General features: G+C 37.8%; 2 long non-coding RNA genes across 2 annotated transcripts in view; one reads left to right on the top strand and one right to left on the bottom strand.

Annotated features, from left to right (window-relative positions):
- LOC309644610 overlaps positions 1 to 23,622 on the bottom strand; it is a 773,586-nt gene that overhangs the window by 615,965 nt on the left and 133,999 nt on the right. The window lies entirely within an intron of this gene.
- LOC309663742 lies at positions 6,062 to 14,323 on the top strand. Its single transcript, XR_014265439.1, has 2 exons — positions 6,062 to 10,612; positions 10,926 to 14,323. It is a non-coding gene; the product is annotated as an uncharacterized lncRNA (long non-coding RNA).

Genomic DNA, 23,622 nt, shown 5'->3' with positions numbered 1-23,622 from the left:
TCCAAGGGATAACTGGAGAAACAAAAATTTTAATATACATGTATATCTTATTTTTGTATATGTATCTTCATATGTATATTTTAATATATCTCATATATGTATATGTATCATATATATGTAATATATAATCTTTGTCTACTAGATATGGAGTGCTTGCACATTTTATCGTATTCATTCCTCACTAAAGGACAGAGTCAATGAAGTGACACAACAAGGACTCAGAGTAAAGACTGGCTTCAGCTTCTGTGGGTCCCCAGTCACCAGGAGATATGGTCTTTATTAGTTGGCTAGCTGTCTGTGCCTCTTACTAACTCTGTCAGCTCAACCAAGTTATCTAACTTCTGGGAGCTCAAGTTTTCTCATATGTGACTTGTAGATTATAAAGGTTACTCTATCATATTGTTATGAGAATTACATAAGATAAAGTGGAAAAACATCCAGCATGTAAGAGCCAATTAACAAATGTTAGTCCTCTTCCTTATCAATAAGACATTTGAAATTCCCAAAGATCTTACTTTGTCCCAAGTGTCTCCCTCCATCTTGCTTGCTGACTCATCTACCCAGAAAAAAATAAATAGGAGAAGGGCTGTGATGCTTTTTACAGCTTCTGAAAACTGCTGGAAAACCTCAATTTATTCCTCAAATGTGGATTCAAAGGGACAAAAGCTAGGCTTTCAATAGAGCATGGCTCAATTGTATAACTAAAGCAGATGGTCCATGACTCTATCTAATCCAAAAGCCGCATCATTCCCAAAGTCAGCGGTTCAATCAGCAGGCCCTGACTCACTGATGGGTCAAAAAATTAATTTACTTAGTTGCTACCAGCATTTTTTTAAAATAAAATAGAATAAAAATAAAATAAAATACATTTTGAAATGTCAGAATTTATGACACACTGGTAGATAAAAGATATGTTTTGTTTTGTGCAACTCTCATTTCAGTTGTGTTTAGTCTGTGCACACTACATTGCAATGTAATTCTGATTTCAACTCATTGGTGGTTTCTTGGAGATGAGTGTCAAAATCAAGGGACTGTTAAGGAACTTCTTTTGTAACCTATGCCAATACAAGTTGACATCCTTATAATAATTTGGTTCAGAAGTTGCCTAACTCTTTTAGCAGTACTGATCCACCTGTGTTGGAGTTTGAGATCCAAAATTAATTTATTAAAGGGTTAGAATCCAAAGGCCCAGGAGGATTGGTGTCTGATTTCTTATTATTGGGTTGACCAAAAAGTTCATTTGGGTTCTTCCATAACATCTTCTGGAAAAACCTGAATGAACTTTTTGGTCAACCCAAAACTAATTTCTGCTATAGTTCCTGCCACTGTATCCTCAGTATTCTTCAGTAAATTTGAGAGGGCTTTATAACCTGATAGACTTGACAAGGGTGTTAGGAAAATTCAACACAGGTGTCTGTTTAAGTAGTGCTTTAAAACCCACGACCCTTAAGAAGTTTCATGAGGATAATGTCCATGTTTTTCTCAGTCATCCTTCATTCCCCACCCTACCCCCTTAGTCATTCTGCATTTCCAAATCCCAGCACAGTGCTTGGTACAGTCTAAGAACTAATTAATATATACTGAATAAATTAACAGTAAGTCTAGCTTCAGATAGCAAAGCAAAATGATGATCGCCCCAACAGTCTAATCCATTTAGTTACCTCTGTATATTTCTTGTACACTTAAAGAATGAAGAACTCAGCTAAAATTTTCTCAACAAGAAATAGTCCTAACAGTACAAGAACAAGTTAAATGACACCACAGGGAAGCAATCAGTCAAATCAAAAGTGTGCTTCATTTCTATGGAACAAAAATAGGGATATCACCAACAAATCTGTAGCATAAAATAGAAGAAGAAGAAGGGGAAGAAGAAGAAGGAGGAGGAGGAGGAGGGGGAGGAGGAGAAGGAGAAGGAGATGACAACAATGAAGAAGAAGAAGAAGGAGAAGGAGGAGGAGGAGAAGAAGGAGGAGGAGGAGGGGGAGGAGGAGGAGAAAGGGGAGGAGGGGGAGGAGGAGGAGAAAGGGGAGGAGGGGGAGGAGGAGGAGGGGGAGGAGGAGGGGAGGAGGAGGAAGGGGAGGAGGAGGAGGAGGAAGGGGAGGAGGAGGAGGAGGGCAAAGAACTACTGTTGTAGAGCAAAAGAGATTAAGAAAGAAACAACTAATATAATGAGTGGACCTTGCTTGGATTCTGAACTATAAAAAGACATATTTAGGGCCTCTGGGAAAAGTAAATATGGACTGAGTATTAAATGATTTTAAGAAATTATCATTAATTTTTAGGTATGATATTGACAGGGTGATTATGATAAAAATAGAATGCACTTATTTGTTAGCAATGCATACAGAAGTGTTTACAGAGAAAAAGACATAACATCTGTGATTTGTTTTTATATCTCCAAATAAAGAAGATGTGTATGTGTAGGAGGAAGATTAGATAATATACGAGTAGCCACATGTTTATTGTGAAAGTTAAAGCAGAGATACATGGAGGTTCATTATACTATTAGCTCTACTTTTGTACACATTTGAGAATTTCCATAATAAAAGGTTAAATATAGTTATCCCCAGCAGAGCAGAAATGACAACGTAAAATTTCAGGACTACAATTTCATGCTCTCTCGCAGAGCCGTATTCCAGGGGGATCAAGACAGCATTTACTGGGTTTTGTGCACTGACTTTGAACACGTTCCAAATGTGATAATCTGGTGCAATTGGCTCATTATTTTTTAAAAATAAAAGATCATATGCACCGTTAGAAGCATCAAAACTTCATTCTATTCATCTTAAACAAAACGTTCCTCCCAGCACAATTTTTCCTTGAAAGAGGAGGAGGGCAGAGAGAGGCTGGGGTGAGAGGTCGGGGAGGAGAAACGACCACTGAGTTTTCCACATTCGGGAGAATGGCAAGGTCCGTGGGGAGACAGTAAATTGAAATTAAGGCTGTTTCAGGCAGGCTACAGGATATGCCTGCAAATGTAGACATATCTAAATGGTGAAAAAGTCTGTTTGTGCCCATTCATAGGAAGTGAATGCCTTGTAATGTGCTCTAGCCCCTGGGAATGGTGGCTGGGTTGAGGAACGGAGGCCGGAAGAATGGGATGGATTTGACATAAGTACTTTTAAGTGCTCTGAAGGCTGGGCTCCTCCCTGCGGTTTAATAGCAAGGTCCCCTGGGAGCTACAAGGAAGGAGCCGAGTGAATCCCTACAGCTTTTCGTTTTAAGGATAACAAATCTTAAAACAGGTGTGAGCTCAGAAAGATCCTTTTACTCCTTGTTTTCAGTCTGCTGTGGCTAGTCAGCTCTCTGTGTATTATTATCATTCCACAGAATGAGGTCTGGGGTAAGGGAAGGGAGGAGAGGAAAGAGAAGCTGAATAAACAAAAATTGCTTCGAGTGACTAATATTCATTAAGTCCGCTGGTCATGCGCTATGAAATTTATTAAACTGTGGTTTCCAAGAGAAGGTATTAGCAGAGCTAATGAACACAAATAAAAAAGAGGCCTCCAGGAAATGATTTCCTGGGCCTAGATGAGATTGCTGAGTAATGTGACAAGAGATTATAACGTTAAAAGCTTCTGGTATAGTCTAGAAGGCTGATTATTGGAAGGGGTTGCCCTCGGTGGGGGAAGGGAGATAGGCAAGAGACTAAAAGTCTGACTTGTCTGAAAAGGGGGCCTAAAGCTTTTCATTTATATTCATTATGGAAGGAGGCTCTGTGCTGAAGCCCTCTGAACTTTAGTGCTGCCATCTGGTGGAAAAGGTGTTTGAGAGGCCATAGAATAATGACGGAGACCACCATCTTTAAAATGTCAGGAATTTGAGTGACACTGGGGGAAATCCTTTGTGGTGTCAGGAGCAGAGACTAGCACTCCTAAAGTCATCAGCTATGCATAATCTGACTTAAATATTGTATAAAGAGAGCTCAGGTATCCCATTCTTGCTGTTCTATTCTATCAGGATCTTAGAGATTCATTTCGTACGATTAATTAATTTTGTAGGATCCTACCTAAGGTATTATTCCTCCTAAGAACATTTGTTTAGTATCCTAGTTCAGTTCCCCCAACCAGAAACCTTGGGGACATCCTTGACTCTCCTCTTTCTCCCACATCCAATCCACCAGCAAATCCTGTTGGCTCTAGAGTCCCAATATCCCAGGACCACTTCTTACCACCTACACTTCTATGACCCTGATTTGATCCATTGGCATCTTTCTCCTGGATGATTGCAATTCCCCAACCTGTGCTTCTTGCTTCCAACCTTGCAATCTACAGTCTGTTCTCCACCAGCTACCAAAATGAACCATTGGAACGTGTTAAATCATTTCACTTCTCTGCTCAAAACCTTCCCATGGCTTCTAAGCTCACTCAGAGTAAAATCTAAAGTCCCACAGTATGTATCAGGCCCTAAATGATCTGACCGCACCTCCCACAAACTGCATCTCTTATGCTCTCCACTCAACTCATTCTGTTCCAGCCACATCCTCCTTGCCAGTCCTCAAAGAGGCCATGCACATCCTTGACTCAGTTCCCTCCACATGGAATGTTCTTTCCCCAGACAAGGCATGGCTCTCTTTCACTTTCTCCCAGGTCTCTAACCAAATGTTACTTTATCAAGGAGGCCTTCCATTACCATCCTATTTAAAATAATCCCTCCTCCTATTCCCATCAGCATTTTTTATTTCTTTTCTTTGATTTAGTTTTATTAACAGAATTTATCACCTCCTAAAATGTTATATATTTATGTCCTTATTTTTCATCTTCCCCAAATCCTCTATAATAGAATGTAAGTTCCATGAAAGCAGGGGCTTTGGAGGAATATAGTATATTTAACACGGTTCCTTTCTTTCTGAAACTTCAAAAGCAGGCCAGCCTGCTCAAAATCCTTATAGACTCTTGCTCATTGTAAGCCACATAAGGGCAGGTATTTTGTCTGACCTTGTCTCCCTCTATTGCCAGTGCCTAGTACTGTGTCTGATAAATGGTATATATACAATAAGACGTTTTCTTCTTTATTTAACAGTTTTACTGAATATAATTTAATTTATTCATTATAAGTGTACAAGTCAATGATTTTTTAAGGCAGATTTATAGAGTTGTACAAGCAACACCACAATCCAGTTTTAGAACATTTCCGAAACTCCAAAAAGTGCACTCATGCACATTTGTAGTTCATTCTCACCACCCACCACCCCCCCCAGCCCCAGGCAATTAATGTCCTGCTTCCTGTCTCTATACATGTGCCTTTTCTGGAGATGTTGTTGATATATATATGGAGTCATACAATATGTAGTTATTTATATCTTACTTCTTCAAGTCAGCATAATTTTTTTGAGGTTCATTCACGTTGTAGCATGATTAGTAGAGTCCTTTTTTCCTTTTTATTGCTGAGTAAGTACTGCCTTATACTGATATAGAATTTTTTAAAAACAGTCATCACTTGATGGACATTTGGATTGTTTCCGTGTTTTGCTCTGAACGTTCATATACACACCTTTGTGTGGACATATTTTCTTCGGTAGATTCCTAGCAGTGAAATTGATGAGTCACATAAGTTTATGTTTAGCTTTTTAAGAAACTACCAAACTGTTTTCCAAAGTGGCTGTGCATTTTATATTCCCATCAACAATGCATAATGGTTCTAGTTTCTCTACTTTCTCACTAACTCTTGGTATCATCTTTCTTTATAGTCAATATACAGAGGTATAACATTGTGGTTTTAATTGGCATTTCTCTTTCAACTAATGTTGTAGAACTCTTTTACTCAGAATAATTATTAGCGACTTGAATATCTCCTTTGGTAAAATATCTATTCAGATTTTTTGCTGATTTTTATGTCAGATTATTTGTCTTATTATTGAGTTGTTAAGAGTTTTTCATGTATTTTAGATACTAGGCCTTTATAAAAAATATGACTTGCAAATGCTTTCTCCCGATGTGTGGCTTGTCTTTCCATTAGCTTAATGGTGTCTTTGGTAATACAAAAAACAGTTTACATTTTTTTTTTTTTTTTAATTATTTCCCTTTATTTTTTAATTAATTAATTTATTTAGTTTTGACTGTGTTGGGTCTTCGTTTCTGTGCGAGGGCTTTCTCTAGTTGTGGCAAGTGGGGGCCGCTCTTCATCGCGGTGCGTGGGCCTCTCACTATCGCGGCCTTTCTTCTCGCGGAGCACAGGCTCCAGACGCACGGGCTCAGTAGTTGTGGCTCACGGGCCTAGTTGCTCCGCGGTATGTGGGATCTTCCCAGACCAGGGCTCGAACCCGTGTCCCCTGCATTAGCAGGCAGATTCTCAACCACTGCGCCACCAGGGAAGCCCAACAGTTTACATTTTGATAAAGTTCAATTTGTGAGTTTTTATGGACCATGTTTTGGGGTCATATTTAATAATTTTTGCCTACTCAAGATCACAAAGATTTTCCTCAATATTTTCTTCAAGAAATTGTATAGTTTTAGCTCTTACATTTTGGTTTATAATCCATTTTGTCAACCTTTGTGTATGGTATAAGGTAAGGTTCTAAGTTCAGGTTTTTGCATGAGGAATACAGTTGTCCTAGCACTCTTGTTGGAAAGACTTGTCTCCCAATTGATTGTCTTGGCATCTTTGCTAAAAATCAATTACCCTTTAATGAAATGGACTATTTATGGACTCAAATCTGTTTCATTGATCTATTGTGTATCCTAGCACCAATACCACACTGAATTTTTGTTTGTTTGTTTGTTTGTTTTTTACTATGATGTTATAGTAAGTTTTGAAATCAGGTAAAATAATACCTCAAGTTTGTTCTTATTTCCCAAACTAATTTTGGCTATCCAGGTCCTTTGTATTTCCTTATAATTTTTAGGAAAATTTTGTCAATTTTTACAAAAATAACTGCTTGTATTTTGATAGAGATTGCAATGATTATATATACTAATTTGTGGTGGATTGCCATCTGAATCATATTGTTGCATGCTTTTGGTTGAGTTCCAGAAATAGCTGTTTTTATCAATTTTGTCCAGCTTGATAGTTGCCTTTAGAGAGGGGATTTGCCAACCCCATCACACAGCCATATATGTGAATTCTATAACCCCAACTAAACTCTAAGCTCTAGGAGGGAGCCACCATATTTTCCACCTCTTTGGCACTCATTAAATAAAGTAAATTGCTTTTCTCTATCACACAATGTCCTGTGATGGAAAGGATTTAATAGACTTTAGTAAGATTGGAGAGGATGTTGCTTGGAGATATGGCAGGAAGAGTTGCAAAACAAGCATTGTCAGCATTATTATCTTCAGAAGGAGAGAAATGTCTGACAAGCTTCACTGACTAAGGTCAGGCAAGGCCCAGGCAAGAAAAGTCATGGATACCAATCCAGTGTTCCAGAATTTGCCTCCTTCAAAGATAGGAAAAAAGAAAATAAACTTAAATTCCTATAAAATGGAATTTGATTAGTTTTATGGGAACTTCTGTAGAGGAGAAAACATAGGAATATTTTTCTAAAGTATGTTGAAGAAAATTTATCTAAGGCAACATTTAGGAAATGCGACTATAATTATGTTTCTGTCATGTTTTATATTGAGATATGTCTGAGGCTTGGGAATGGGTTAGAGGACCCTTCAAAAGTCCCTCCTAAGACTCTTCAAATCTTGATTTATGTATTCTCCTACCACATCCATATCCATACTTGTATTTCCTGAGTTAAAGCACAGAATATTTATCGGTTTTCAACATATAAGAACCTCACACATTTATCTCTCAAGTGTCATGATGGTGGACTTTCACAAGGCCCAAAAGCTTGGCACAGACTTTGAACTGTGTTTTTATTTTTATACCTTTCCAGTATTGAAAGACAAAGAGTGGAGACAAAAGCTAACTCTGTAAGAGAGAACACCACTGATAACTACGTCAGGCCACCCAGAATGCACCAGAATTAATGCCAATTTGTCCTGACAGCATCCTGACCACAAGAAATGAAGTCACCCTAGGAAGTGTTTTGTAGAAGAAAATTAAATCAGCAGAGTGAAAAGGAAAAGAAAAATTAAAAGTATAAAGTCTGAAATATACATTGTCCAAGTATTTTCCCCCATTAATTTTGGAAGCCCTTGAGTGTTTCCAGGGAAATTTAATCTGCATATTTCTGAGCCATTTACACTTAACTTACCACATCGTTGTTTTGTAAGAGTCATTTGTTGTCCAAGAAGCCCTCTGAACCTTGTTCATCAAGATTTTTATTAAAGTGATTGTTTTCTTTTTCCTTCAAATGAAATTATGCTTTTCCAGATTGAAATGAACATTGAAATGAACCCTAAATTTAAAACTTGTGAAGTATAAGATGGAGTCACTTTTGATCACAGCGTATCCCCATTCAGGTTTCCAACCCAAGGTGTTTTGGTTTTGGCAGCATTACAATAAAGGGTTGAAAAGACACAGGTTTATTACTTCTTGGATAGCCAAAGTGAGTCCTCTCAGGCCTTTTTATAAAAGCAAGGCTTGGGCTTCCCTGGTGGCGCAGCGGTTGAGAATCTGCCTGCTAATGCAGGGGACACGGGTTCGAGCCCTGGTCTGGGAAGATCCCACATGCTGCGGAGCAACTAGGCCCGTGAGCAACAACTACTGAGCCTGTGCGTCTGGAGCCTGTGCTCTGCAATAAGAGAGGCCGCGACAGTGAGAGGCCCACGCACCGCGATGAAGAGTGGCCCCCGCTTGCCGCAACTAGAGAAAGCCCTCACACAGAAACAAAGACCCAACACAGCCAAAAATCAATCAATCAATTAATTAATTTAAAAAAAAAAAAAGCAAGGCTTTTTAGGAACCCAACCAGTCTAACAGTCAATCCTGCTTTAGAACGCATCACGAATAAAGCTCTGAACTTGAGCACATGAGGTGGGACACTGGAAGGACTAGAGATGCTTCATGATCTTAAGAGTTTTGTAGTCCAAGGGACTAAACTGCAAAATGAGGGCAGCAGTAGCTTCTACCTCCTAAGACTGCAGTGAGGATTAAATGAGATCATTGTGTAAAGTGCTTAGTATTACCTGGAACATAGTAAGACTTCAATATATTTTAGCTAAAATAATAACAATTATAATTTATCTTTAGGAGTGTTTGCATTGACGATCAGACTCTAAAACAAGTCATCTCAAAACCAAACACTCATAAAGATAAAAAGACCATTCTACATAAATGCTCATTCATGCATTTACTCACCTGCCAGCTCCAAATAACCCTTGTGAGAATGAATGACGTCTGGGGCTCAAAATATTTTTGTACAGAATTTTTAAGTCATGATTGAAAGCTTAACTGGAAAACTACCATAAGAAAAGCCATTATAGTATTATGAGAATCGGGTTGAGTTGGGCTCATGAATCAACTGATGTAATGTACATATACTATATATCAAAAGATTACATGAATGTAAGGCTATTTGTACCATTTAATCATTAATACCAATAAAGAGTATTCAAAGAGCCCTTTGTTAAATCAACTACAGAATATTGATGTACTGTACTCTAATTATCGTATCTGTGATGTATCAACTTTTTTTTGTATCAACTTGCTTTTTGTTTTATGTATCAACTTGGCTAGAGAATGGCTTAGAGTTGTTTAATCAAAATCGAATCTAGTTGTTACTGTGAATGTATTTTGAAAATGTGGTTAACATCTCCAATCAGTTGACTTTAAGTAAAGGAGATTACCCTCAGTAATGTGGGTGAGCCTCATTCAATCAGTTTAAAGGTTTTAAGAACAAAAACTGAGGTTTCTTGGAGAAGAAATTCTGCTTAAGACTCCAGCATCAATTCCTGCCCCAGTTTCCAGACTGTTGACTTGCCCTATGGATTTCAGGCTTACCAGACCCCACAAACTGATACGATATCCATCCATCTTTAAAGATGTTGATAATTTCTCTGAGTAGAGACATGACCTGGAAAGTAATAGGCTGTTTTGCCCAATAACTTCTGAAGCAACCTAAATTTTTCATGTTTCCATTTGGAGGAAGTAGCATTGTCTTCACTGCCTGTCTGTCACCTTTGTGATCCAAGGGTATAGAAGTCTGCCTGCCCTGTTTGTTGAACAGTGTTACTGAGCAGCACATGATACAGTGTTTATTAAGTCAACGAAGTTTCTTGAGTGCCTCCTCTCTACTAGGTACTCATCTAAACACTGTGGAGTAGAGCTGTGAAAAAAAATCAAAAAATCCTTGCCCTCAGGAAGCTTACATTCACATGGTTGGGGTGGGGGGAGATACTGTATAAACAAATAAATAAGTAAAATATATTATAGCTCTGATGGTGTAAGTCCTTTGGTGGAAAACAAGTCAGGGGAGGAGGTAGGCAATGCTAGATGTAGGATATCATTTGAAATAGGTTGATCAGTGGAGTCTTCCTTAAAAATACGGCCTTGGAGCAAAACCAATGCATCAGTTATGCTATGTAATATTGCCAACTATTTCTATTTAAAATAACAGAAAATTCTGATTCAAAGTGGTTTAAACAATAAGAAAGACTATTTTTCACATAACAAAATAATAAGAATAGCCAGTGCTTAATTGAGAAGCCACAGTGTGCCAGCCATTCTTTTGAGTGCCCTACATATATGACTTCACTTAACTCACAATAGCCTTCTAAGGTAGGTACTTTTTTTTTTTTTTTTTTTTTTTTTTTTAATTTATTTTTATGGCTGTGTTGGGTCTTCATTTCTGTGTGAGGGCTGTCTCTAGTTGTGGCAAGCGGGGGCCACTCTTCATCGCGGTGCGCGGGCCTCTCACTATCGCGGCCTCTCTTGTTGCGGAGCACAGGCTCCAGACGCGCAGGCTCAGTAATTGTGGCTCACGGGCCCAGTCGTTCCGCGGTATGTGGGATCCTCCCAGACCAGGGCTCGAACCCGTGTCCCCTGCATTGGCAGGCGGACTCTCAACCACTGCGCCACCAGGGAAGCCCAGGTAGGTACTTTTAATACCCCTGTTTCATAGGTGGGGAGACCAAGCCTCAGAGAGAGTAGGAATTTCCCCAAAGTTATGTGACTGGCGAGCGGCATAGCTCTGCAAATTTGTCCCTGGCCAAGTTACCTCCCTGGCTCAGATGCCTGCCCATGAGAGCGAAGGCAGGTTCCAGGTAGAACATATCAGGGCTCTGTCTCAGGTCTTCCATGTGTCTCTCCTAGCTCCGATCTCCTGTCTGTGTTGCCTCCTCCTCAGCTGTAGCGAGATGGCTGCAGCATTTCCATGGGTCACACCTAGACATAAGGAAGAAAGAAACTGCTCCCTGGGTCTTCCCAGGAGGCACCAGGACACTTCCCTTCACAGAGCACAAGCTAGCAGTGGGTCATGGTCCCATTCCTAGACCAATCACTACTAAGAGGGATGGGATTAACAGGTTTAGGTCAAATTAATTCTTTTGGGGAGTGGAAGGGATGTTGGGGATTCAGATGAAAGACTCCTCCAGTGATGTATTAAGGGTTTGTGTTTGTGTTACTTTCATCAGATGAGGTCCATCAAGAGAAAAGAATAAACATCAAGTCTTTCACAGCTAGAGTACATGGCGGTATCTTACTGCCCACTTCGGAGAAACTGAATGTTTGATCCATTTGATCCTGTTGTGGATCTCAGATGTGAATACAAGATAGGCACTGGTCATATAAAAAAGGCCACAGCTCCATTTGGGGCACGTGCTGCAAATTCTGTTCTCAGCCCTCAAGATTTTAGTGTTGAACGGCTTTATATTATTCTCTCCTAACTGACATCACCAGAAGTGTTGATAACAGGAAGGGCTGTTTATTTTGACCTCATGCTTCAAAGTGGTTGAATTTCTTATCAGATATTTTCAAAAGCTTTTAGTCTGACTAAAGACCTTTAAGAGATTTTTAGCTGTATGCTGAAAGTGAGAGCAGAGAAAGGCCACTGGATATACTTCTGAAATCACACTTGGGTGGAAAAGCAGGAACTACACAAGTGGAAATTATTCTGAAATTTATCTGAAGATAGTGCATGATTATTTCAGCCATAAATTATTGTATAGACTGTGCTTGATGATATTTACCCAGTCCATTATAAAGCCAACCAGTTAAAATGCCTAATCACCTATCCAATTTCATTTGATACCAAACACTAATAGGGAGATTTTCATTATCAAACAAACTTGGGTTTTAGCCCTGTTCAGCATTTGTCTCCAATCAAACTTATTATCTCCCTTCTCATGTTTGGCATGGGAGTATGAGTATTACAAATATCTATATTGTCCGAGCACCCTGTAATGGTATTACAATGACAATTTTATTAGGTCCATAAAAATTTTGCAACTTCCCTGCAGCACACTGTAATTTCACCAACAGTTGTAAAAGGTCTTAAATTATATTTGTGCAAAATTGAGATGAATGGGCTTGAGCATTAATGCATTGCTCATTGTGTAATAGGGACTTTTTCTTCCCTCTCTCTTTGCCAAGTACAGAGAAAAGGCTATCCCATTCAACTATTTGTCAACTTCCATTAGAAACATTTAATACTAATACAATTTATGGATTCAGTTTCCAAAGGATACTGCCAGAAGACCTCACGATTACTACATTGGTACTTAAATACAGCCATTGTTCACCTTATAAAAATCTATATGCAGCCTGACAGGTATAAAATGTAGCTTTGTGTGCTGAGTCAGCATCAGAGACTTTTTTGGTTGAAGTAGAGTTCACGAAATAAAAGTAGATGTGTTCTCGAGCCAGTGAGGAAAGATTGAACTGAAAACATTCCCCCAATAAATATGAAACGGACAGACTATGATGCTATATGCCTATTCTCAACAGAAAAATAAATAATGCATGATTCAATTGACTCCATAGGTAGGAAATAAGTTAATTCACTTTCCAGGTATTATATACAAACACTCACAAATGTAAGCATGAGCATGTGAATTACAAATGTTAAATAAAGTGCTGTCTTTCAAATAGGAAAATTGTGCCAACAGATCCCTCAAGTTGCATTTCTAAAAGTCGAGATGGCTTTGCCTCTATCCACACATATGCACACTGTCATTCTTGGGACCTGATTCTTCAAGCCATAATTGTTTCCTCCTCTAAACTCCCCACATAACAATGTAACACTTTCTAATTTGTACCTTGGTTATTTGTGTATAAGCCTTCTCATTCCTCCCAAGTAGGAGCTCCTCAATTTTGGTGCTCTTTATCTTCAGCTGAGCTACAATGACTTGCAAATGGTAGGTATTTCTCATGTATTTGCTGAATTAACAAATGAAAAAAAAAAAAGAAAAAAGAATGAATGAGGGGTCTGTCATACAGAGCTATGCAGTCTGTAACCCATGGAACTAACCAGTTCCTAAGAAATAGCATCATACATTGTAAAACAACTATACCCCAATTAAAAAAAAAAAAAGAAAGCGCGTCATGAAAGTAAGGAATTTACAACTATGATGCCATCATAAATATCAGTGTGTGTTAAGCTAAGTGATAACGGCACAGAGGAGCGTAAGACAGTGGTCATTAAGCTGGAATATGTGTAGCCCTGAAGGTGTACACTGTCAAAGTGGCAACTGGCCTGGGTAATTTTAAGAGAACACGTTTTCTGATCCTCAGCTCCCATATTTGTTCTTTTAAAAATGTATTTGCTTGAAGAAATGTCTGGAGTTGAGATTTCCTGTCAGTTCTTCCTTCTGCTGATTGACAAAAGACAGACATACTTCTAATGCTCAACCTTATGATGGTGCATTGTCCTGAGGTGTAAACCCCCCCATCCCTTCCCCTGTCAAACAGACCACTTGAAATACTGGTGTTGGTGAAGGCTCCTGTACCCATCAAAGACACCATAAACCAGTGAGAGGCCTCCTTGTATTTCCCCATCTTATGCGTATGTTTATAAAATCAAAGTGTGGCGTTAGATCTGAGGTATTATCAACCTAGTTGGGATGTTCTGAAGTTAGATATATTTTAGAGTGGAATAGCAAGTGGGATGAAGATTTTTATTGAATGAGCTTGTCTTTTCCATCCCCCTACTATGAACTGTACCTAAGGGAGAATTCTGTGAGAACAAAGAAAAAAATGCTGGTAAAAAAAAAATATATATAGGGCTTCCCTGGTGGCGCAGTGGTTGAGAATCTGCCTGCCAATGCAGGGGACACAGGTTCGAGCCCTGGTCTGGGAAGATCCCACATGCCACAGAGCAGCTGGACCCGTGAGCCACAATTACTGAGCCTGCGCGTCTGGAGCCTGTGCTCTGCAACAAGAGAGGCCGCGATAGTGAGAGGCCCGCGCACCGCGATGAAGAGTGGCCCCCGCTTGCCGCAACTAGAGAAAGCCCTCGCACAGAAACGAAGACCCAACACAGCCATAAATAAATAAATAAATAAATGTTTAAAAAGATTGCCAAGTGGTTATATGGAAGATAGTTTTCACAGATTAATAAAAGTAGACATGTCGTTCAAAGGTCTTGACAAAAATACATTTAAACTTGTGATAAGACAAAACAATCTTACTTAAAAATAAAGAAGTATATTTAAATTCACATTATGTTTATTTCTTCAATAGCTTCTAAATATATTAGGTTAAACAGGTTTCTCTAAGTGAAAGAGCAACAGGTATAATCAGTAGTCTTATTAAAACATTTCTTGTAAGAAGTTATACTTCAAAAAAACTAAGAAAATGAAGGAGCACCTAACTGAATTGCCATCTGATTAACTATTAAAAATAATTTTTGATGACAGATCTCTTACTTGACTTTTAGCACTTAAATCAAAATGTGTTCATTCCCATCTAATTTATTATGTGAACAAAATATCTCAATGCTACATCTGTTAAAATAAAAAATAGAAGTAGTATTGATTCTGAATTTCATTTATCTGGCAATAAAGAGAAGAAATAGAAAAATTTAAATCTCTTATCATTAAAAAAATTACCACCCATAAAATTTTGTATTACTGTATGAACAATAATCATAAATTGTAAGATTATAAATAATTATAAAATTGTGATATAATCGTGGTTTTTTGATTGACTATGCACTAATAATGATTGTGATGATTGAATGAGGATGATTCAACCCAGCAGAAATTGTTTCCAACATGGAGCCTTATGAGCACTGAAAATTTAAATTAAAAATTAAAATTAAACATTTAAAATGTATAGTGTTGCTAATAAGAATGATAGAGTACTCCATAAATGACTTTCAACCATGAAACAACTATTAAATTAACTCAAAATTCTGAGGGAAGTGGAATGAAAATATAAATTCAAGGCAAAAAAAGAAACAGTATAAAATTTCCAACTGTTATAATAGGGCTTATTTATGTATATTTAAGTAGATGATGGTAGGATCAAATTACTATTGTATATAAAATACTGTTGGATATATTTTAAATAGTGATGTAACAATTTTATATTAATTGTCAATACACAAGAAATTTTCTTAATATTGCTTAACTTATTAGGTGTCAATATAAAAATGAACAAAAGGCATTGCTTTTCAACATTCTTATAAAAAAGTAAGTAAAAATTTGCAGTTCACTAATTTCAAACTGGTCCCTATGCTGAGAAAATATCCAATTTAGTGGGAAAGGAAGAAAACATAGTTAGAAATTAGTTGACAATAAATACACTCAGCATGCAAGCTTTAATTTCTTTTTTCTCTCAGGGGCTGAAAGTACAAATCTGATCATTAACTCTAGTCAAGCCATTCAACAACACTACTCAGCCATCTCTGGCCAGGCCCTATGTCAGATGCTGGGGATATAAAGGTTGACACAACAAAGATGTTACCCTGATAGGGTTCACTGTCTGGTGGGTGAACTTCCCAGCACAAAACAAACTGACCAGAAAATGGCCTAAGAATTTCAGTTACATTAATAGACTTAAAGGATTCCTATAATATGGATTCTTTCTGAGCAATGTTTTATTTCTTTTAAAAATGGTAAAAATTTGTATCATATGCCATGTTCATAGCAGCATTATTCACAATAGCCAAAAGGTGGAATCAATCCAAACAGGGGAAGGGTAAGCTGGGACGAAGTGAGAGAGTGGCATGGACGTATATACACTACCAAATGTAAACTAGATAGCTAGTGGGAAGCAGCTGCATAGCACAAGGAGATCAGCTCTGTGCTTTGTGACCACCTAGAGGGGTGGGATAGGGAGGGTGGGAGGGAGACGCAAAAGGGAGGAGATATGGGGATATATGTATATGTATAGCTGATTCACTTTGTCATACAGCAGAAACTAACACACCATTGTAAAGCAATTATACTCCAATAAAGATGTTAAAATAAATAAATAAATAAATAAAATAGAATCTAAAAAAAAAAAACCAAAGACATCCAAACGTTCATCGATGGATGAATGAATAAATACGATGTGGTCTGTACATACAATCGAACATCATTCAGTCTTAAAAAGAAAGGAAATTCTGAGACACGCTACAATGTGGGTGAATTTTGAAGACATGTTAAGTGAAATAAACCAGACTCAACAGGACAAATACTGTATGATTCCATTACATGAGGTACCTAGAGTAGCCAAATTTGTAAAGACAGAAAGTCGAATGGTGGTTGCCAGGGCCTGGGTGTGGGAAGCGAGAGGGAGCAATGGGGACTTATTGCTTAATGGGTATAAAGTTTCAATTTGGGAAGATGAAAAAATTCTGGAAATGGATGGTGGTGATGGTTGCACAACAATGTGAATGTACTTAATGCCGTTGAACTGTACACTTAAAATGGGTAAAATGGTACATTTTCAGTTATGTATATTTTACCACAATAAAAAGGTGGTAAAAAGAATTGATCAGCTATTTAATTATACATTTTTTTCAAAATATATTTATGAAGCACCTACTACATTCAGACACTGTGTTACTGACACAAAGACTAAAATATGATTCTTGCCATCAGGGATCACTTAGTGTAGTCCTGTTTGAGTATAAATCTAGATTCTACAGCCAGGGAATGTGAATTTTCAGTATGGGAGCAAACAGATAAATCAAGTCCCTGAACTAAGCTTGAGCCCAGCTTCTGCAGCCTGATTATCCATTTCAATAAAATTAACCCAAGCACTAATAAATGCATACTTCATGGTCAAATATCTTTACCCACATGCGACATCGTTTTATAAGTAGAAATTAGTCACACAACGGGAATTCTTGAGAATGACACCTGCTTCTTAAGGTACATGATACAACACAATAGGTTGTTTTTAAAATGATCAGTAATTGCACTATAATCAACTTTCCCAAAAACTCTGTGACTAGTGTCAAGCCAAAAATAAGACATAAAAATTTCATCCCTGTTTAACTCAAATCAAATGAGCTGGAGACCTGCCAAATCTTCCTTTGTTTTATGCTCTGTGGAGACAGCCTTAGTCCCTCATCTTTCCAACATTTATGGGAAGTAGATCGCTCACGAGTATCATTCTCCCCACATAGATCGAGGGGGGAAAAAAAAACACACTTCTATTCTTTGCCTCAGTCAGAGGATAAGTTGAAAATGTGGTAGTAAGAAAATCCTACCCAATTCCCTTCTTAAACAACAGAAGCAACAACAAACAGGGCATCAAATGAGAAAGTGACCTCAGAGAGAATCAGTCCTTTCAAATCACAGATTGGGAAACAGAAGCTGCGGGAAAATGACATCTCCCAGGGACCAGAAAGGCAGCAAAACAGATGATTGTTTCTTTTAACCTATCTCCTGGTGCCCAGTTCTATGCTTTAAAAATTTAATCCCTCTGGGGACTTCCCTGGTGGTCCAGTGGTTAAAACTTTGCCTTCCAGTGCAGGGGCTGCGGGTTCGATCCCTACTCGGGAAATTAAGATTCCACATGCTTCGCGAGCAAAAAACCAAAACGCAAAAAAAAGAAGTAATATTGTAACAAATTCAATAAAATCTTTTAAAATGGTCCATATAAAAAAAAAATCTAAACAAAAATAATAATAATAATTTAATCCTCCTGAATCTAAGGGGTAAAAAGTGGAAAATTCATCCCAACCAATTACTTAGAATTGCACAGAGCAAAGTAAAGAAGTCACTGTTGATTTCAATGGTGGTTTAACGTGTTTACAACACTCAGCATCAACACTTAGACTGCTCGGAGTCTGGATGGCCATTCTAACGTCTTGTGACTGCTGTCCCCTTGGTGAGGAAAATCAATAATGACAGCAGGTAGCAAAGACCATCCCAGCATTTCTGAGACCTTTCCCAGAGCAAGACTCTTTCTCCTAAAAGAGTACATGGACCATCTATGCATCACTGTTTTGGGGGGAAGAGGGTGGTCAGCCGCAAAACAGCCTGTGGGATCCAAACTGGGCTCCAGATACAAGGAGGAGGAGGAAGATGAGGTGGAAAGAGTTGCCTGAAACCCCCACAAATCTTCACAAACTAGAAAAACTAGGAAGAGAAACCTAATTTCCAGAACACGTTGGGGAGAGGGGAAGGAATGTAGAGATTTTCTATATGCCTTCCCAACCTAAATCCCACTCGCAAAATGGAGTTGTTATAAAAATAGGTTTAAGGATAATGGGGGCCTTGTAGTTGGGGGACTAGGAAGGTACAGCTGACCAAATTTAGAAATAATAAAGACTTTCACAATGAGGTTTTTCTATGTTTTTTGATTATCAGTGACTACTCTGATTTTTTTTTTTCCTTCTCAATATTCTCTACAGTAAATCAGAAACCACACGACCTTCCTTTCTCCTGCTGTAATTTACAGAGATGCAGTATAGCAAGAAAAACAAATGATACTGACTCAGATTCCAAAAGACCCAAGAATCAGATTTCCAGGCAATAGTTGTGAATAGCATTTATCCAGCCATGTAATATTTTTAAGTGTATGACTTGTGTGTGTGTGTGTGTATGTGTGTGTAAGCCTGGATCTAGCAAACAGAGGGTGGAAATAAGAGGGTAAAGGGAATAGTAATTTTAGTTATCTGAAGAGAAGGCTTTTTTATGCTTTACATAAATGCTATAAATCCCACCAAGTTTACTCGGGGTTCAGAAAGAAAAGAAGGGGAAGAAAGCATGAAAAAAGGAAGGGAGGAAGGAAGGAAGGAAGGGAGGGAGGGATGAAGAAGCAAGAGGAAAAGAAGGAAGAGAAAGGGGGAAGAGAAAGAAAAGGGGCCCAAAACAAAAAGACTCATACTTAGGTGAAAACCACTACTTGGGAGAAAAACAAAGTGAGGCCCTATGTTGGGGAATAAATGTGTTTCCACATGTGAACGCCAATATATTATTGACTTACCCTGAGTCATAAATATGACAATTTGCCTCATTTCATAGTGAGGTCAGGCTCAGCCCAAATAAGCAGCTATCCTCTGCTTACTTAATGTTCCTAAATATGAGCTTTCCCCAAAGCTCTCTGCGCATATAATATAACGCCGTGTGCATATGCAGTGGGGAGGAGAGATTGGGGAGGTGACAGAAAGCAAGCTGTGAACACAAAGATACTTTTAAGCTGAATACTTGTACATGATATATAGAACAGAAGATCGTCCATCATGGTTATTGAAACTGTGACCAGCAAAGCTATAAACCTGACACGAAAGAAGAGAAAATATGACTTGTTAGGTTGAAAAAGCACCAAAGAGGGAATTATAAAAGGGAAAATTTCATGACAAATTAGTTTGTATTTTTTGTTTTCATTTCTGACACATGGTAGGAAATGCTATATGTTTGCTTAAGGAAGTGCAAATTTCTCCACTTCATCCATTAAAAATCCTCACCCTTAGGCCTTTTGTACTGAAGCATAAAGTTTGGAGACCTTAAATAGTCATAATGTTTCCCTGAAGAATTTGGCCTCAGAAACATATTACAATTCAGAAGGGCTAAAAAGGAAAACCATTTTACAGCAATCTGGCGGTGTCTGCTTCAGACGGTTCATAAGGAGCATCAATTCATTCTCATGGTTTCTTTACCATATTTGATGAAATATTAGATGCGATTGGAACAAGCGGCTCAAACAAGAAAGCCATAAACTTGGAAACGGTGCTGTAAAACATAAGTGCGCTAACGTGAAATAAGTCTCAGATTGGAAAAAAATGCCCAGTGGCTTGCTCATAGCATAGTCATACAATAGGCTGGAAAGTTACAGATGTTGAGGGCCAATCTGCTTTTTTACACACATTCCCCTTCTGGGAACTAAGATTTGGAGTTTATTAATAATGATTCCCCAGCTCTGGGGAGCAGATAAAGCAGAGCAAATAAAAGAAGAATGCTTAAGTTCAAGAGAAAGTACTGAAAAGTCCCTATTTTAAATTTCTGTTGAGGGGGAGAGGTGGGTAAAAAGGTTGGGGTGAAGAGAAGACAAGATGATAATAAGGAAATTCCCCCAAATGCAACATATTAGTAGCTACAATAACAATAATACTGTATTATTAGTAGAATAATAATATCTTTCAGTTGCAGCTGCAATTTAACCTTTAAAGATGTCAATTCTCCCTAAACTGATCTACAAAAAAATTATGGAATTCTACAACCCCGATCAAAATCTCAACAAAATGTTTTTAACTTGAAAAATAATTCTAAAATGTAGCTGAAAGAATGAACAAGCAGAAATAGCTAGGAAAATTCTGAAAAGAAGGATTAATGGGGGGAGGGGTACTTATCCTAACAGATATTAAAATTAACTATAAAATCACTATCACTAAAACAGTCTAATTTTCAGGCAGGAATGGAGTATAAAAGTAGTACCAACATATATGTAAACTTAGTGTATATCAAAGATGGGATTTCAAATCAGTGCAAAAAAGATGGCATATGCTTATAATATAGTTGGAAAAATCTGTCAGTAATTTATAAAATAAATTAAGCTGCATCCCAACTCACTCATGATTCCAATATAAATTTTAAATGAATCAAGTATTTAAGTAAAAAGAAATGCAAACATAAAATCACTAGGAAAATACAGGTGAATACTTTTATAGTTTTGTGATGGAGAGAGCTGTTCCAAGTATAACAGAAAATTCAGAAACCATAAAATATAATGAAATTTTGCTGCTTAAAAATAAGATGAAATGTTGTGCAAAAAAGAAATTAGCAAAGTCAAAATACCAAAGACAACAAACTGGGAAATACATAAGAATATTATATTTTTATTTTAGCAAATTATGTTATATAAATGAATTCATGCATTTAAGTTAGTATAGCTAATATACAAAGAGTTCTCAGAAATAAATAAAAGGATGACCCCAATAGAAAATGTATGAAGAATATGTATATACAATTAACAATGGAAATACAAATATCCAATTTAATTAAGAAAAATATTAAACTTCACTATTAATTAAAGAAATGCAAATAAAATGCCAAAGAGACATCATTTTTGTCAATCAGACAGCTGTGATTTTTTAAATAATTATAGGATCGTTGAGAATCTACCAGCAAATCCATGTATGTGCCACTTCTCACCACTTTGACAGCTACCAAGTCCAACAACTCTCCCCTCTAAAATCCTGTAATAGCTTCTGAAGTGGCCTTCTATGCTTGCCCTTCTATAGGCAATTCTTCTTACAAGGAGCATCATTTTAAAACATAAATCACATAATTCCAGGATCTGGAGCCTGACTACCTGGGTTTGAATCTTAGTTCTGCCTCCAACTCATTTTGTGAACTTGAGCAATTCATCTAATCTTTTCGTGTTTGTTATGTTATTTGTAAAATCGAGTTGATACCAATAGTATCTAGTTCTTGCACTGAAAGGATTAAGTGAATTAATATATGGACAACGCTTAGAACAACATCTGGCATATAGCAAACACTTATTAAGTATTAGTGATGAGGAAGATGTTACTGCTGCTGCTGATGTTAATGGTGATGATGCCATACCCCTGCACAGAATCTTCCAGTGACATACCATCAAACTCAGAATAAAATGCAAAATGCTCATTGCAGCCTAGGAGGTGCTACATGAACTGGGCCCTGCGTATCTGCAGTCTAACTACTGGGCCTCCTTTGCTCAGTTGCAGCCACACTTGCCAACACCTCAGACACCCCCCACGCTTAGTGTCTTTGTAATTGCTTTTTTCTAGCCTGGACCACTCGTTCCCCAACCATGGCTCATTGCCTCCCTCCCCAGGTCTCTGCTCAAATGTCACCTCCCCAGAAGACTTCCTGAAACACCCGATCTAAAAGAGTCCCTGCCTCCACCCCAACCATGTTGAATACTGCTCTATATGATTGATTAAAACATAAATTAATACTACTTTCCAGGGAGAAATTTAGCTATATATGTTATAACCTAAAATGAGCATTCCCTCTGACCCAGCAATCTCACTCCCAGGCAATTATACTAAGGAAATAATCTGACAAGTATGTGAAGATCTATGCAAATATTTTTTCATCAAAGCATTGCCTATAATAAAGAAAAACTAGAAACGATCTAAATGTTCATCAATAAGGTCATCAATTATCAATTTGCTATAAAAAAGGCACCCCAAAACTTAGTGACTTCAACAATAACCATTTCTTCAGCTAATGAGTTGTGGGTTGGCAAGTTGGGCAGAGTTTAGCTGGATGGTTCTTCTCTTTGCCTGGCCTCACTCATATGTCTATGATTAGTTGTCAGCTGGGCTTGTTCACATAGCAGTTTGGCAGGATTCCAGGAGAATAAATAGAAGCATGCAAGGTCCCTTGAAGCCTAGGACCAGATCTTGCATAATATAATTTGTATTTTACTCTTTCAGCCAAAGCAAGTCACAAGGACTTCCCAGATTCAAATGATAGAGAAATAGACTCCACTTCTTCATGGCAGGAGCAGCAAAACCACATTGTAAAGGAGCACAGATACAAGGAGAGGTAGAAAGCATGGCCATTTTTCAACCCACCAAAATAAAGAACTGGTTGAATATATTATGGTAATAATTACATTAGACTATTTTGCAGCTATTAAAAATGGTAATGTAATCTATATTTGTTGGTTAAGAAAGATGCTTATGGCATACTTACCAATAAGCAAAGCATTTTGCTGAACTTCTGATTTACATCCTACATACAAACATACCTATACATGTAAAAGATATTGGGAAGGATGTTTTTCAAAATATTAATAGTACTTAGCTCTCACTAATAGAATTCTGTTAATTCTACCTTTCTTCCTTCCTTTCTTCTTGATATCTTTTCTTCATTCCTAATATATTTGTTCTTCTCTCCCTTCCTTCCTTCCCTCCCTCTTTCCTTCCCTCTTTCTTCTGCCTTCCTTCCTGAATTCCTATATGCAGGCATCCCTTCCTAGGGTGAAGTGACTAGACTCTGCTCCTTATGATTCATCAGTGGTAAGTTAGTCTAGACATTTTCTTATGACACTAGAAGAACAAGAGTATTAGCATAAGCTTACAGGCATGTTTTAATTCTCTGCCTGCACCAAAACTACTAAAGCAAGTCTCATAGCTAAACTCAGAATCACCGAGTCAGGAAAGAGACTCCACCTCTTGATGAGAGGAGTTGCAAAGTCACATAACAAAGGGTGTGAGTAGGAAAAGGATAAAGAATTGGGGTCATTAATGCAATCAACTACAACAAGAATGGAATGTTGATCTAGCTGGAAGGAGAGGACTAGGAGATTTTTGTCTTAAAGCTGTGCTTGCCCAGCAAACATATTGTCTTTTCTTAGAAAAGTTATTTGCTTAGGAAATGATAGAAGGCTAATGGGGACTATGTAAGGTAAAGCATC

Source organism: Balaenoptera physalus, assembly GCF_965194825.1.
Source record: "Balaenoptera physalus genome assembly, chromosome: 1".
Taxonomy (NCBI): Eukaryota; Metazoa; Chordata; class Mammalia; order Artiodactyla; family Balaenopteridae; genus Balaenoptera; species Balaenoptera physalus.
The sequence above is the reverse complement of the archived record's forward strand: the minus strand, read 5'-3'. Positions and strand labels throughout refer to the sequence as shown.